General features: G+C 42.9%; 1 protein-coding gene across 1 annotated transcript in view; it reads left to right on the top strand.

Annotated features, from left to right (window-relative positions):
• Positions 1 to 13,801, top strand: part of LOC135518153 (fibrinogen C domain-containing protein 1-like) — a 233,619-nt gene that overhangs the window by 95,287 nt on the left and 124,531 nt on the right. The gene's annotated exons all lie outside the window — the stretch shown is intronic.

Here is a 13,801-nt window from a genome sequence, read left to right as displayed (position 1 = left end):
ACTGAAATAAGAATCCTTCAGTGTGTAACACTCTTAATAAAATCTGTCCCAGAATGCAACATACATTTAATTTGAACCATCTTCTGGATCATCCATCTTCTGAGAAACAAGAGCTCCGAAGAACGAACATTGCTTTCTTCTCCACTCCTCATGATTAAAATGCAGCACTGCTTATACCCTAGCATATTTGTATAGAAAAACCAAAGTGGGATAAATAGATTGCAATTAGATTGCGTGTTGAACTTTAGACCTTAAACTGTAGATAAAATGATCCGGGCTGCAAAAAAAAAGGAACATGATGTGAAAAGGCTGCTACGACGGTGCCTGAGAATGCAGGTGAGAATACAGATGAGAGAAGGAGATATGAAACACAAACTTGACTACGTAGCCGTCTACGTACTACATAGAGGGAGAGCGAGGGAGAGGGAGATGAGTATTCAAAGGAGAGCGTTTCCCTATTCAGCAGCCTTATTAGTGCAATGTCCTTTAAAGTATTGCCAGTGTGGCGGGGTGGGGGTCCACCTCCCCCTTCCTCCTGCTCCTTTCCCCATGGGCTAGGTCGGTCTTCTCTGCAGCCCATCCCGTGCCCCTGCTCTCATGCCTTGAACCTCGCTGGCTTTCAGTGGATACAGCTGGAGAACCACAAGGCAATCCCATTGGGCGCCACTCGGGAGCCATAACCAATATAACCAATATATATTGTCCTGCTAATAACAGGGTTAATAATATATCTGTGAGAATTTCCAAGGGACTTCTATATAATTCTAATTGAATAATAATAATCGCTTTATTTAAAGATAACAATATTTTGGAGATGATTTTGTTGTCAAATAACGTAAAATGAGTGAGAAAAGGCCATTCTTGAACCTGGGCTGAGACATTGTTACTAATTTGTAAATAAAGCCAGTTTGTTATTTATAATAATTATTATATTTTTTTAGAGGGAGATAAACCAAAATCTCATGGGTCTCCCAGTCAAGGGCAGCACAGGTACTGAACCATCATCTGCAGCAACACAGCCTGCACTGCTATGCAGTGTATTAGACCCTTGTGCCACTCAGGCACTTTATAACGTGACTGGTCAGGAGTGGCCTACAGTACTGCAGTAAGAGCAGAATAATCCTAACAAAATAATAACCTTAGTGTGACAACCGTTTTAGTAAGTAATACTGAATCACAATTATCAGTGTCTATATAGGTTTATGTTGTGCATTCATTGTCAGAAACACAGTAGGACCCAAAAGCATAATTAGTGGTCTAACTCCCTTTTGTGCTGGTCTGGAGCAATGAAGTGGTGACACAGGGTACCATACTAACCAGCAAAAGCGCAACATTTTTAGTGGAGCAACCACTGTAACTATGTTAAATCACTATTTTTTTTTATTTTGGGTGTACTTAACCTGGATACAGTGCCTTGCGAAAGTATTCGGCCCCCTTGAACTTTGCGACCTTTTGCCACATTTCAGGCTTCAAACATAAAGATATAACATTACATTACATTACATTTAAGTCATTTAGCAGACGCTCTTATCCAGAGCGACTTACAAATTGGTGAATTCACCTTCTGACATCAGTGGAACAGCCACTTTACAATAGTGCATCTAAATCATTTAAGGGGGGTTGAGAAGGATTGCTTTATCCTATCCTAGGTATTCCTTGAAGAGGTGGGGTTTCAGGTGTCTCCGGAAGGTGGTGATTGACTCCGCTGTCCTGGCGTCGTGAGGGAGTTTGTTCCACCATTGGGGGCCAGAGCAGCGAACAGTTTTGACTGGGCTGAGCGGGAACTGTACTTCCTCAGTGGTAGGGAGGCGAGCAGGCCAGAGGTGGATGAACGCAGTGCCCTTGTTTGGGTGTAGGGCCTGATCAGAGCCTGGAGGTACTGCGGTGCCGTTCCCCTCACAGCTCCGTAGGCAAGCACCATGGTCTTGTAGCGGATGCGAGCTTCAACTGGAAGCCAGTGGAGAGAGCGGAGGAGCGGGGTGACGTGAGAGAACTTGGGAAGGTTGAACACCAGACGGGCTGCGGCGTTCTGGATGAGTTGTAGGGGTTGAATGGCACAGGCAGGGAGCCCAGCCAACAGCGAGTTGCAGTAATCCAGACGGGAGATGACAAGTGCCTGGATTAGGACCTGCGCCGCTTCCTGTGTGAGGCAGGGGCGTACTCTGCGGATGTTGTAGAGCATGAACCTACAGGAACGGGCCACCGCCTTGATGTTAGTTGAGAACGACAGGGTGTTGTCCAGGATCACGCCAAGGTTCTTAGCGCTCTGGGAGGAGGAAACAATGGAGTTGTCAACCGTGATGGCGAGATCATGGAACGGGCAGTCCTTCCCCGGGAGGAAGAGCAGCTCCGTCTTGCCGAGGTTCAGCTTGAGGTGGTGATCCGTCATCCACACTGATATGTCTGCCAGACATGCAGAGATGCGATTCACCACCTGGTCATCAGAAGGGGGAAAGGAGAAGATTAATTGTGTGTCGTCTGCATAGCAATGATAGGAGAGACCATGTGAGGTTATGACAGAGCCAAGTGACTTGGTGTATAGCGAGAATAGGAGAGGGCCTAGAACAGAGCCCTGGGGGACACCAGTGGTGAGAGCGCGTGGCGAGGAGACAGATTCTCGCCACGCCACCTGGTAGGAGCGACCTGTCAGGTAGGACGCAATCCAAGCATGGGCCGCACCGGAGATGCCCAACTCGGAGAGGGTGGAGAGGAGGATCTGATGGTTCACAGTGTCGAAGGCAGCCGATAGGTCTAGAAGGATGAGAGCAGAGGAGAGAGAGTTAGCTTTAGCAGTGCGGAGCGCCTCCGTGATACAGAGAAGAGCAGTCTCAGTTGAATGACTAGTCTTGAAACCTGACTGATTTGGATCAAGAAGGTCATTCTGAGAGAGATAGCGGGAGAGCTGGCCAAGGACGGCACGTTCAAGAGTTTTGGAGAGAAAAGAAAGAAGGGATACTGGTCTGTAGTTGTTGACATCGGAGGGATCGAGTGTAGGTTTTTTCAGAAGGGGTGCAACTCTCGCTCTCTTGAAGACGTAAGGGACGTAGCCAGCGGTCAGGGATGAGTTGATGAGCGAGGTGAGGTAAGGGAGAAGGTCTCCGGAAATGGTCTGGAGAAGAGAGGAGGGGATAGGGTCAAGCGGGCAGGTTGTTGGGCGGCCGGCCGTCACAAGAAGCGAGATTTCATCTGGAGAGAGAGGGGAGAAAGAGGTCAGAGCACAGGGTAGGGCAGTGTGAGCAGAACCAGCAGTGTCGTTTGACTTAGCAAACGAGGATCGGATGTCGTCGACCTTCTTTTCAAAATGGTTGACGAAGTCATCTGCAGAGAGGGAGGAGGGGGGGGGGAGGGGGAGGAGGATTCAAGAGGGAGGAGAAGGTGGCAAAGAGCTTCCTAGGGTTAGAGGCAGATGCTTGGAATTTAGAGTGGAAGAAAGTGGCTTTAGCAGCAGAGACAGAGGAGGAAAATGTAGAGAGGAGGGAGTGAAAGGATGCCAGGTCCGCAGGGAGGCGAGTTTTCCTCCATTTCCGCTCGGCTGCCCGGAGCACTGTTCTGTGAGCTCGCAATGAGTCGTCGAGCCACGGAGCGGGAGGGGAGGACCGAGCCGGCCTGGAGGATAGGGGACATAGAGAGTCAAAGGATGCAGAAAGGGAAGAGAGGAGGGTTGAGGAGGCAGAATCAGGAGATAGGTTGGAGAAGGTATGAGCAGAGGGAAGAGATGATAGGATGGAAGAGGAGAGAGTAGTGGGGGAGAGAGAGCGAAGGTTGGGACGGCGCGATACCATCCGAGTAGGGGCAGTGTGGGAAGTGTTGGATGAGAGCGAGAGGGAAAAGGATACAAGGTAGTGGTCGGAGACTTGGAGGGGAGTTGCAATGAGCTTAGTGGAAGAACAGCATCTAGTAAAGATGAGGTCGAGCGTATTGCCTGCCTTGTGAGTAGGGGGGGAAGGTGAGAGGGTGAGGTCAAAAGAGGAGAGGAGTGGAAAGAAGGAGGCAGAGAGGAATGAGTCAAAGGTAGACGTGGGGAGGTTAAAGTCACCCAGGACTGTGAGAGGTGAGCCGTCCTCAGGAAAGGAGCTTATCAAGGCATCAAGCTCATTGATGAACTCTCCGAGGGAACCTGGAGGGCGATCAATGATAAGGATGTTAAGCTTGAAAGGGCTGGTAACTGTGACAGCATGGAATTCAAAGGAGGCGATAGACAGATGGGTAAGGGGAGAAAGAGAGAATGACCACTTGGGAGAGATGAGGATCCCGGTGCCACCACCCCGCTGACCAGAAGCTCTCGGGGTGTGCGAGAACACGTGGGCGGACGAAGAGAGAGCAGTAGGAGTAGCAGTGTTGTCTGTGGTGATCCATGTTTCCGTCAGTGCCAAGAAGTCGAGGGACTGGAGGGAGGCATAGGCTGAGATGAACTCTGCCTTGTTGGCCGCAGATCGGCAGTTCCAGAGGCTACCGGAGACCTGGAACTCCACGTGGGTCGTGCGCGCTGGGACCACCAGATTAGGGTGGCCGCGGCCACGCGGTGTGGAGCGTTTGTATGGTCTGTGCAGAGAGTAGAGAACAGGGATAGATAGACACATAGTTGACAGGCTACAGAAGAGGCTACGCTAATGCAAAGGAGATTGGAATGACAAGTGGACTACACTTATCGAATGTTCAGAACGTTAAGCTTACGTAGCAAGAATCTTATTGACTAAAATTATATGAAATGATACAGTACTGCTGGAGTAGGCTAGCTGGCGGTGGCTACGTTGTTGACACTACACTAATCAAGTCGTTCCGTCGAGTGTAATAGTTTCTACAGTGCTGCTATTCGGGGGCTAGCTGGCTAGCTAGCAGTGTTGATTACATAACGTTACGTTAAAAGAACGACAATAGCTGGCTAGCTAACCTAGAGAATCGCTCCAGACTACACAATTGTCTTATTGTCTTAGATACAAAGACGATACAAAGACGGCTATGTAGCTAGCTAGCTACGATCAAACAAATCAAACCGTTGTACTGTAATGAAGTGAAATGAAAATGTGATACTACCTGTGGAGCGAGGCGGAATGTTGACCGGGTTGTTGAAGTTCAATTCGGAAGACGTTGGCTAGCTGTTGCTGTTGGCTAGCTAGCTAGCTAGCTAGCAGTGACTCCTACGTTAAGGACGACAAATAGGACGACAAATAGCTGGCTAGCTAACCTCGGTAAATTAAGATAATCACTCTAAGTCTACACACTCTAAACTACACAATTACCTTGGATACGAAGACAGCAAAGACAAAGATAAAACTGTATTTTTTTGTGAAGAATCAACAACAAGTGGGACACAATCATGAAGTGGAACGACATTTATTGGATATTTCAAACTTTTTTAACAAATCAAAAACTGAAAAATTGGGCGTGCAAAATTATTCAGCCCCTTTACTTTCAGTGCAGCAAACTCTCTCCAGAAGTTCAGTGAGGCACTGTATATGAAATATATTTGTACTGATATAAATGTAACTCAACTGTTAACTAAACCAACTTAAAACACCCTGAAAAATCAACTATTTTGCAGAGCATTCTGACAAACACACCACATATGTATACAGCCAATTCAATTTTTGCTAACAAGCCTGCATTAGATTTACTAAGCTACTGAAATTGCAAAGAACTTCCAATGAGCAACATTTCCTGTATGACCCGGGGGTTGCATGATTGGAAGGGTGTGTCCTCTGTCTCTGATTCGGATAAGGCCCTGTAAATGTTTTCTTTCTCTGATTAACTCTGCTGAATATAAGCATACCCCATATAACAGATTACGGATAAAAGACAGATCTACCCCATCGTTTTGCAGTCAACTTTCCTGCCAGTTCTTGACTACGGTGACACCTTTTATTGGAATAGTGCAGCCACTACTCTTAAACCTGCTGGGTGGTTGACAGTTCACACTATTTTGTCAATTACAGGAGAAGTGGACTCTCCAAACCCTCCAGTATGTACCAGAGGAATGTCTTTGCTTTTCCTGCCGAGACTCTAACACGTTCAAAAAGTGAATACTGGAACAATATTTATAACATAAGAATGTGGGGAATGTTCAGTGGTGAGCTAAAGAATAATAATTTCATATGGGTTTTTATTTTGTGATGTCATTAGAAATGGTATAAAGGAAATACTGTAACTTGGAAATTATATCCACTTAAAACCTGATGGGGCTAGGGGTTCCCAACTGGGAACCCCCCCTCCCCCTTCAGCCCACAACGGTGGCGCAGGGAAAGCAAAAATATTCTTAAAAATATTTAACCTCCACACATTAACAAGTCCAATAGCTTAAATGAAAGATAAACACCTTGTTCATCTACCGAGCATGTCAGAATTTTAAAATGTTTTACAGCGAAAACATAGCACATATTTATGTTAAACCACCACTAGGGAAACATACAATATGTAGCCACATGGCTATGCAAATTAGCACAATCACAAACGCAGGATTAAAAGAAAAATAATTCACTAACCTTTTGAAAATCTTCATCAGATGACAGTAATAGCACATGTTACACAGTACATTTATGTTTTTTTCAATAATATGCAATTTATATCCATAAATCTCCATTTACATTGAGCCATGTTCAAGAAATGCAGCAGAAATGACCGGAGAAATTATAAATATCTCCAGCAGCTAACGCCAGATAACAGCAATAAACATCATAAACTTTGACTAAATATACATGTTCTACATATATTTATAAAGATACACTTCTTCTTAATGCAAACGCTGTGTTACATTTATTTTTAACGTTACAGAATTCGTTCACTATTCAATAATCTGAGACGGCGCTCAGCCATTAGCATTATTTCTCTACTATGTTGGATTCGACAAAAATACAATTTTATAACATAAATATTCCCTTACCTTTGATGGTCTTCGACAAGAATGCCGTGGAAGGAGTTATACTTACCTAATATAACGTTTGGTTGCAGTTGGTGTGTCTTTGTATTAGCAAAAGCTAACATCTTCAGGTGAATTACCCCAAAAAGGACTTCTGATCACGAAAATTGCGCATCAAAACTTCAAATTTACATATTATATGTCGACTAAACTGGTCAAACTAAATGCAGAATCAAGCTTTAGGATGTTTTTAACGTACAAAACAATTGGCGATTAAATCAAACGTAACGAACTCACTTCAACCAGCTTGGAAAAAAACGTCAGTTTTTCCAGAGCGCGCTCCTGAAAACTCGTGACACCTCAGTATTTGGCCCACCAAGCAGTCAAAGCTCGTGCTATTTTCTCCGTTGCACGTCTCACTGTAAGACGGGAGCGCGCTGAAGAGATAGAAACTGTTCCCAGAGCCATAGCTGGTTGGCAAGGGTGGGGGCGATGACGTCAAAGTTGGAGGAATTTTCTAAGAGTGTTTGGGAGAATGGCTGCCCTGTGAGTTCTGCTTTACATACAGACATAATTCGAACGGTTTTAGAAGCTTTAGAGTGTTTTCTATTCAATAATAATTATTATATGCATATATTAGCAATTTTTGACAGTTTCTTTTTGTTTACTTTGGGCACACCATTCATCCAAAAGGGGGCAGTATTTCCCATAGCCCCATCTTAAGTTTCCATCCAGTATGTTGTTCTTATAATATGAAAAATAATGAAAGGTATTTTGTTAAGATAGGAATGTGATTTTAGGAGTCATAAGAGATCATTTACTATCTATAGCCTTTGCACAGTAAGTAGCCATGCCCCAAGGTATGTCAGAGAGCGTGTCAGTCTGACGGAACTGTCCTTTTCGTCCACAGTGCATAAACTGATTGGTAAGAAATTAACATGCAGACCAGAACATCGTCAGGTTGCAGCTGCGCGTGTAATGTGGTTTTATTCCTAAATATCAACACGAGGTATAGGCGAGAAGCTCGTCTCTCGGACAATCACTGGTACGGCTGATTAGCTGTCCTAAGTCAAATATCTAGAAAAGGGAATATTAAGTGAGACCATCCTACTACTCTTCAAACCATCCTATCCTACTACTTTACTCAAATCACTGTATTCTCCTACTCTCATCACCAATGGGAGCCGTCGACACGTATGTCTATCTTTTTTATTTATTTTTTTATTTCACCTTTATTTACCAGGTAGGCAAGTTGAGAAGAAGTTCTCATTTACAATTGCGACCTGGCCAAGATAAAGCAAAGCAGTTCGACACATACAACGACACAGAGTTACACATGGAGTAAAACAAACATACAGTCAATAATGCAGTATAAACAAGTCTATATACGATGTGAGCAAATGAGGTGAAATAAGGGAGGTAAAGGCAAAAAAAGGCCATGGTGGCAAAGTAAATACAATATAGCAAGTAAAACACTGGAATGGTAGAATTGCCGTGGAAGAATGTGCAAAGTAGAAATAAAAATAATGGGGTGCAAATGAGCAAAAAAAAAAGTAGGGAAAGAGGTAGTTGTTTGGGCTAAATTATAGGTGGGCTATGTACAGGTGCAGTAATCTGTGAGCTGCTCTGACAGTTGGTGCTTAAAGCTAGTGAGTGAGATAAGTGTTTCCAGTTTCAGAGATTTTTGTAGTTTGTTCCAGTCATTGGCAGCAGAGAACTGGAAGGAGAGGCGGCCAAATAAATAATTGGTTTTGGGGGTGACCAGAGAGATATACCTGCTGGAGCACGTGCTACAGGTGGGTGATGCTATGGTAACCAGCGAGCTGAGATAAGTGGGGACTTTACCTAGCAGGGTCTTGTAGATGACATGGAACCAGTGGGTTTGATGACGAGTATGAAGCGAGGGCCAGCCAATGAGAATGTACAGGTCACAATGGTGGGTAGTATATGGGGCTTTGGTGACAAAACGGATTGCACTGTGATAGACTGCATCCAATTTGTTGAGTAGGGTATTGGAGGCTATTTTGTAAATGACATCGCCGATGTCAAGGATTGGTAGAATGGTCAGTTTTACAAGGGTATGTTTGGCAGCATGAGTGAAGGATGCTTTGTTGCGAAATAGGAAGCCAATTCTAGATTTAGCTTTGGATTGGAGATGTTTGATGTGGGTCTGGAAGGAGAGTTTAACCAGACACCCAGGTATTTTTAGTTGTCCACATATTCTAAGTCAGAGCCGTTCCAGAGTAGTGATGTTGGACAGGCGGGCAGGTGCAGGCAGCGATCGGTTGAAGAGCATGCATTTAGTTTTACTTGTATATAAGAGCAATTGGAGGCCACGGAAGGAGAGTTGTATGGCATTGAAGCTTGGAGGGTTGTTAACACAGTGTCCAAAGAAGGGCCAGAAGTATACAGAATGGTGTCGTCTGCGTAGAGGTGGATCAGAGACTCACCAGCAGCAAGAGCAACATCATTGATGTATACAGAGAAGAGAGTCGGTCCAATAATTGAACCCTGTGGCACCCCCATAGAGACTGCCAGAGGTCCGGACAGCAGACCCTCCGATTTGACACACGGAACTCTATTAGAGAAGTAGTTTGTGAACCAGGCGAGGCAATCATTTGAGAAACCAAGGCTGTCGAGTCTGCCGATGAGGATGTGGTGATTGACAGAGTCGAAAGCCTTGGCCAGATCAAAGAATATGGCTGCACAGTAATGTTTCTTATCGATGGCGGTTAAGATATCGTTTAGGACCTTGAGTGTGGCTGAGGTGCACCCATGACCAGCTCTGAAACCAGATTGTATAGCAGAGAAGGTATGGTGAGATTCGAAATGGTCTGTAATCTGTTTGTTGACTTAGATTTCGAAGACCTTAGAAAGGCAGGTTAGGATAGATATAGAGCTGTAGCAGTTTGGGACTAGAGTGGCCCCCCTTTGAAGAGGGGGATGACCGCAGCTGCTTTCCAATCTTTGGGAATCTCAGACGACACGAAAGAGAGGTTGAACAGGCTAGTAATAGGGGTGGCAACAATTTCAGCAGATAGTTTTAGAAAGAAGGGGTTCAGATTGTCTCGCCCGGCTGATTTGTAGGGGTCCAGATTTTGCAGCTCTTTCAGAACATATCTCCCGAGGAGCATCTTCCACAGTGAACAACAGTAGAATACGGGAATGGAGATACCCCTTTAGGACAATCAGATATTTACAAGCGTGCCGCTGAAAGGCCAACCCACATCCTTCCTAAGAAGTCTTGGTTCCGACAGAGATAAACGGCAAACAAAGGCACTCACACGTAAATACATTTATAATTTCTTACTTCAAATGGACGGCGGTTTGTGTGCAAAGTATATGATTACTGTGAGAATAGTTCTAAAATATATCAACAATAAGTGTCCCTTTTTCTCTCTCTCTCTTCCCCCACTCTTCATTTTATGTGTAACAAGCCACCATGTGTTGTCAGTCCGCTAGCGACTTTTTTTAATCTATTAAGTGTGTATGTTATGATTAACCTGTCTGGGATATTCGGGACGGTAGCGTCCCTCCTCAACAACTGCCAGTGAAAGTGCAGGGCGCCAAATTCAAAACTACAGAAATACCATAATTAAAATTCCTCAAACATACAAGTTTGTCACACCATTTTAATAATAATAATAATAATATAATATATCCCATTTAGCAGACACTTTTGTCCAAAGCGACTTACAAGTCGGCTGGGGCCACTACTTTTGCATATGGGTGGCCCCAGTGGGAAACGAACCCACGACGCTTGGCGTTGCAAGCGCCATGCTCTACCGACTGAGCCACACAGGACCCTTATATTTTAAAGATAAACTTGTTGTAAATCCAGCCACTGTTTGTTTTCAAAAATGCTCTACGACGAAAGCACATCAAATGATTATGTTAGATCAGTACGTAGATCAGTACACACAAAAACACATTTTTTTAGTCACAAAAAGCAGAAATAGAGATCAAATTAATCACTAACCTTTGATGATCTTCATCAGATGACAATCATAGGACTTCATGTTACACAATACATGTATGTTTTGTTCGATAAAGTTCATATTTATATCCAAAAATCTCAGTTTACATTTGAAAGTTATGTTCAGTAGTTCCAAAACATCCGGTGATTTTGTAGAGAGCCACATCAATTTACAGAAATACTCATAATAAACATTGCTAAAAGATACAAGTGTGATGCATGTAATTTTAGATTCACTTCTCCTTAATGCAACCTCTGTGTCAGATTTCAAAAAAGCTTTACCGAAAAAGCACACCATGCAATAATCTGAGTACAGCGCTCAGACAACAAAACAAGCCATACAGAAATCCAGCATGTTGTGGAGTCAACACAGTCAGAAATAGCATTATAAATATTCACTTACCTTTGATCTTCATCAGAATGCACTCCTAGGAATCCCAGTTCCACAATAAATGTTTGTTTTGTTTGAAAACATCCATCATTTATGTCCAAATACCTCTTTTTTGTTTGCATGTTTAGTACACAATCCAAACTCATGATGCGCGGGCAAGTCCAGGCGAAAGTTCAGAAGAAAAGTCATATTACAGTTCGTAGAAACATGTCAAACGAAGTATAGAATCAATCTTTAGGATGTTTTTATCATAATTCTTCAATAATGTTCCAACTGGAGAATTCCTTTGTCCGTAGAAATGCAATGGAACAGAACTAACTCTCACGTCAGCTCATGCCACTCTGGCAGACCTCTGACTCATTCAGCTCCCATTCCCCCCTCCACAGTAGAAGCATCAAACAAGGTTCAAAAGACTTTTGACATCTAGTGGAAGCCTTAGGAAGTGCAATATGACCCCATAGACACTGGATATTGGACAGGCAATGAGTTGAAAAACTACAAACCTCAGATTTCCCACTTCCTGGTTGGATTTTTTTCTCAGGTTTTTGCCTGCCATATGAGTTCTGTTTTACTCACAGACATCATTCAAACAGTTTTAGAAACTGAGTGTTTTCTAACCAAATCTACTAATAATATGCATATATTAGCAACTGGGCCTGAGTAGCAGGAAGTTTACTCTGGGCACCTTATTCATCCAAGCTACTCAATACTGCCCCCCAGTCCCAAAGAAGTGTATAAGTGTACTGTTTCATGGATGGCATAGGTAAAGACCTTTGAGTTTAATTTGGGAGATGATAACTCTTTAAACATCTGCTCTCTAGGTGCCCCAAATTCCTAATGAGTGAATTGTTATATGATTACTTTTCTCGGGTAACATTTAAACATAGTTAGTTGATTTGACAAATAACAGTCATCAGATGAATGAATGTAAAATCACAACACCGTTCACAGAGTTGGTTAGCTCTTTAGATTCCTCAGGTCTCCACCGAACTAGGTTAATCCGCTTTAAGTTTTAACGCTACACATTTTTTAAATCTCTCACAAAAATGACATTTGCATTCCCTAGTGCCACAAGGGCAGTTTAAAACCCTAATGATAAATGAGTTCACAGAGGTGTGCAATTGTTTTGATTGGTTGACTTTAATCATTTTTTTATGATGGCTGTTTGTTTGTGACGTTCTAATGTAATGTACTTGTTATTGTATCTTGTTATTTTATCTTGTAGTTTTATATTTGATTTTATTTCCTCAGGGCACCATTGAATATGAGACCCTAGTCTCAATTGGGCTTCCCTGATTATATAAAAGTTCATAATAAAAAGGGAGACAGAAGGAGAGAGATTGAGAGAGATAATTGAAGAATGAGAAATGAAGAGGATCTCTTCGATAGATATAAGGAGGTATTTAGAGAGTTATCAGAGGGATCACCCAGGCTGTGGATCCCTGTGTCACAGTAGGCATAGACTTATCTATCCCAAAGCAAATCTAATGTGACAGACAACTCCCAGCACAACACTCAGTTGTTCATAAACTATAGACATGCCCAGTCGCACATTAAATTAACAAACCAATGTGTCACTGTGAGAGTGTCAAAGACATGTTGCTCTGCTCTTAGCCATACTAGAATTCTAAGTTGTTTATTTTCAGAGTCAAGACACTTTTTTTTCCTGTAATAGGCTTTTGGTAAGGATTTGATATCCAAATACAGTGGGATAAGATGAGGATAGAATGGAATTGGGAAAGGGGATTCGTAACATATTGTACTCTATGTAATTTGTAGCATGCCACACGAATAGCAGGATTTTCTTTATTATTTTTTTGCAGGATGTAACATATCATACATATCATACAAAATGGATGACGTCGTACACAATTGTGTACCATTTTTGTACCATTTTTGGGAACCTGTTTTGGCTTGTGAGCGCTACTTTCAAAACTCCTGGCTGAAGAGATTCAAAACCGAACCCTAGCATTACTTTAAGTTGTTTGTTGTCAAAGGGAAGACACCTGTCTTCCTTTGATAGGCTTTTGACAACTAAATACAGTGGGGTATGATTAGGTTAACAAACACATTCACAGAGACACTATATAATTAAGCACCAGCTGTCAGAGCAGTTTACAGATCACTACAACTGTACTTAGCCTATCTGTAAACAGCCCATCTACCTACCTCATCCCCATACTGGTATTTATTTATTTATTTTGCTCCTTTGCACCCCAGTATCTCTACCTGCTCATTCATCTTCTGCCGATCTACTATTGTAATTACTTCGCCACCATGGCCTATTTATTTCCTTAACTTACCTCATTTGCACTCACTGTATATAGACTTTTTGTTTTCTTTTGTTCTACTGTATTATTGACTATATGTTTTGTTTATTCCATGTGTAACTCTGTGTTGTTGTTGTATGTGTCGAATTGCTACGCTTTATCTTGGCCAGGTCGCAGTTGCAAATGAGAACTTGTTCTTAACTAGCCTACCTGGTTAAATAAAGGTGAAATAAAACAAAATATATATATATCAACACACTGTCTGAGTCCGAAATGAAACCTTATTCGCTATGTATTACACTACTTTTGAC

This window comes from Oncorhynchus masou, chromosome 28 (assembly GCF_036934945.1).
Source record: "Oncorhynchus masou masou isolate Uvic2021 chromosome 28, UVic_Omas_1.1, whole genome shotgun sequence".
NCBI classification, from domain to species: Eukaryota; Metazoa; Chordata; class Actinopteri; order Salmoniformes; family Salmonidae; genus Oncorhynchus; species Oncorhynchus masou.
This window is presented reverse-complemented; position numbering and strand designations above follow the sequence as displayed.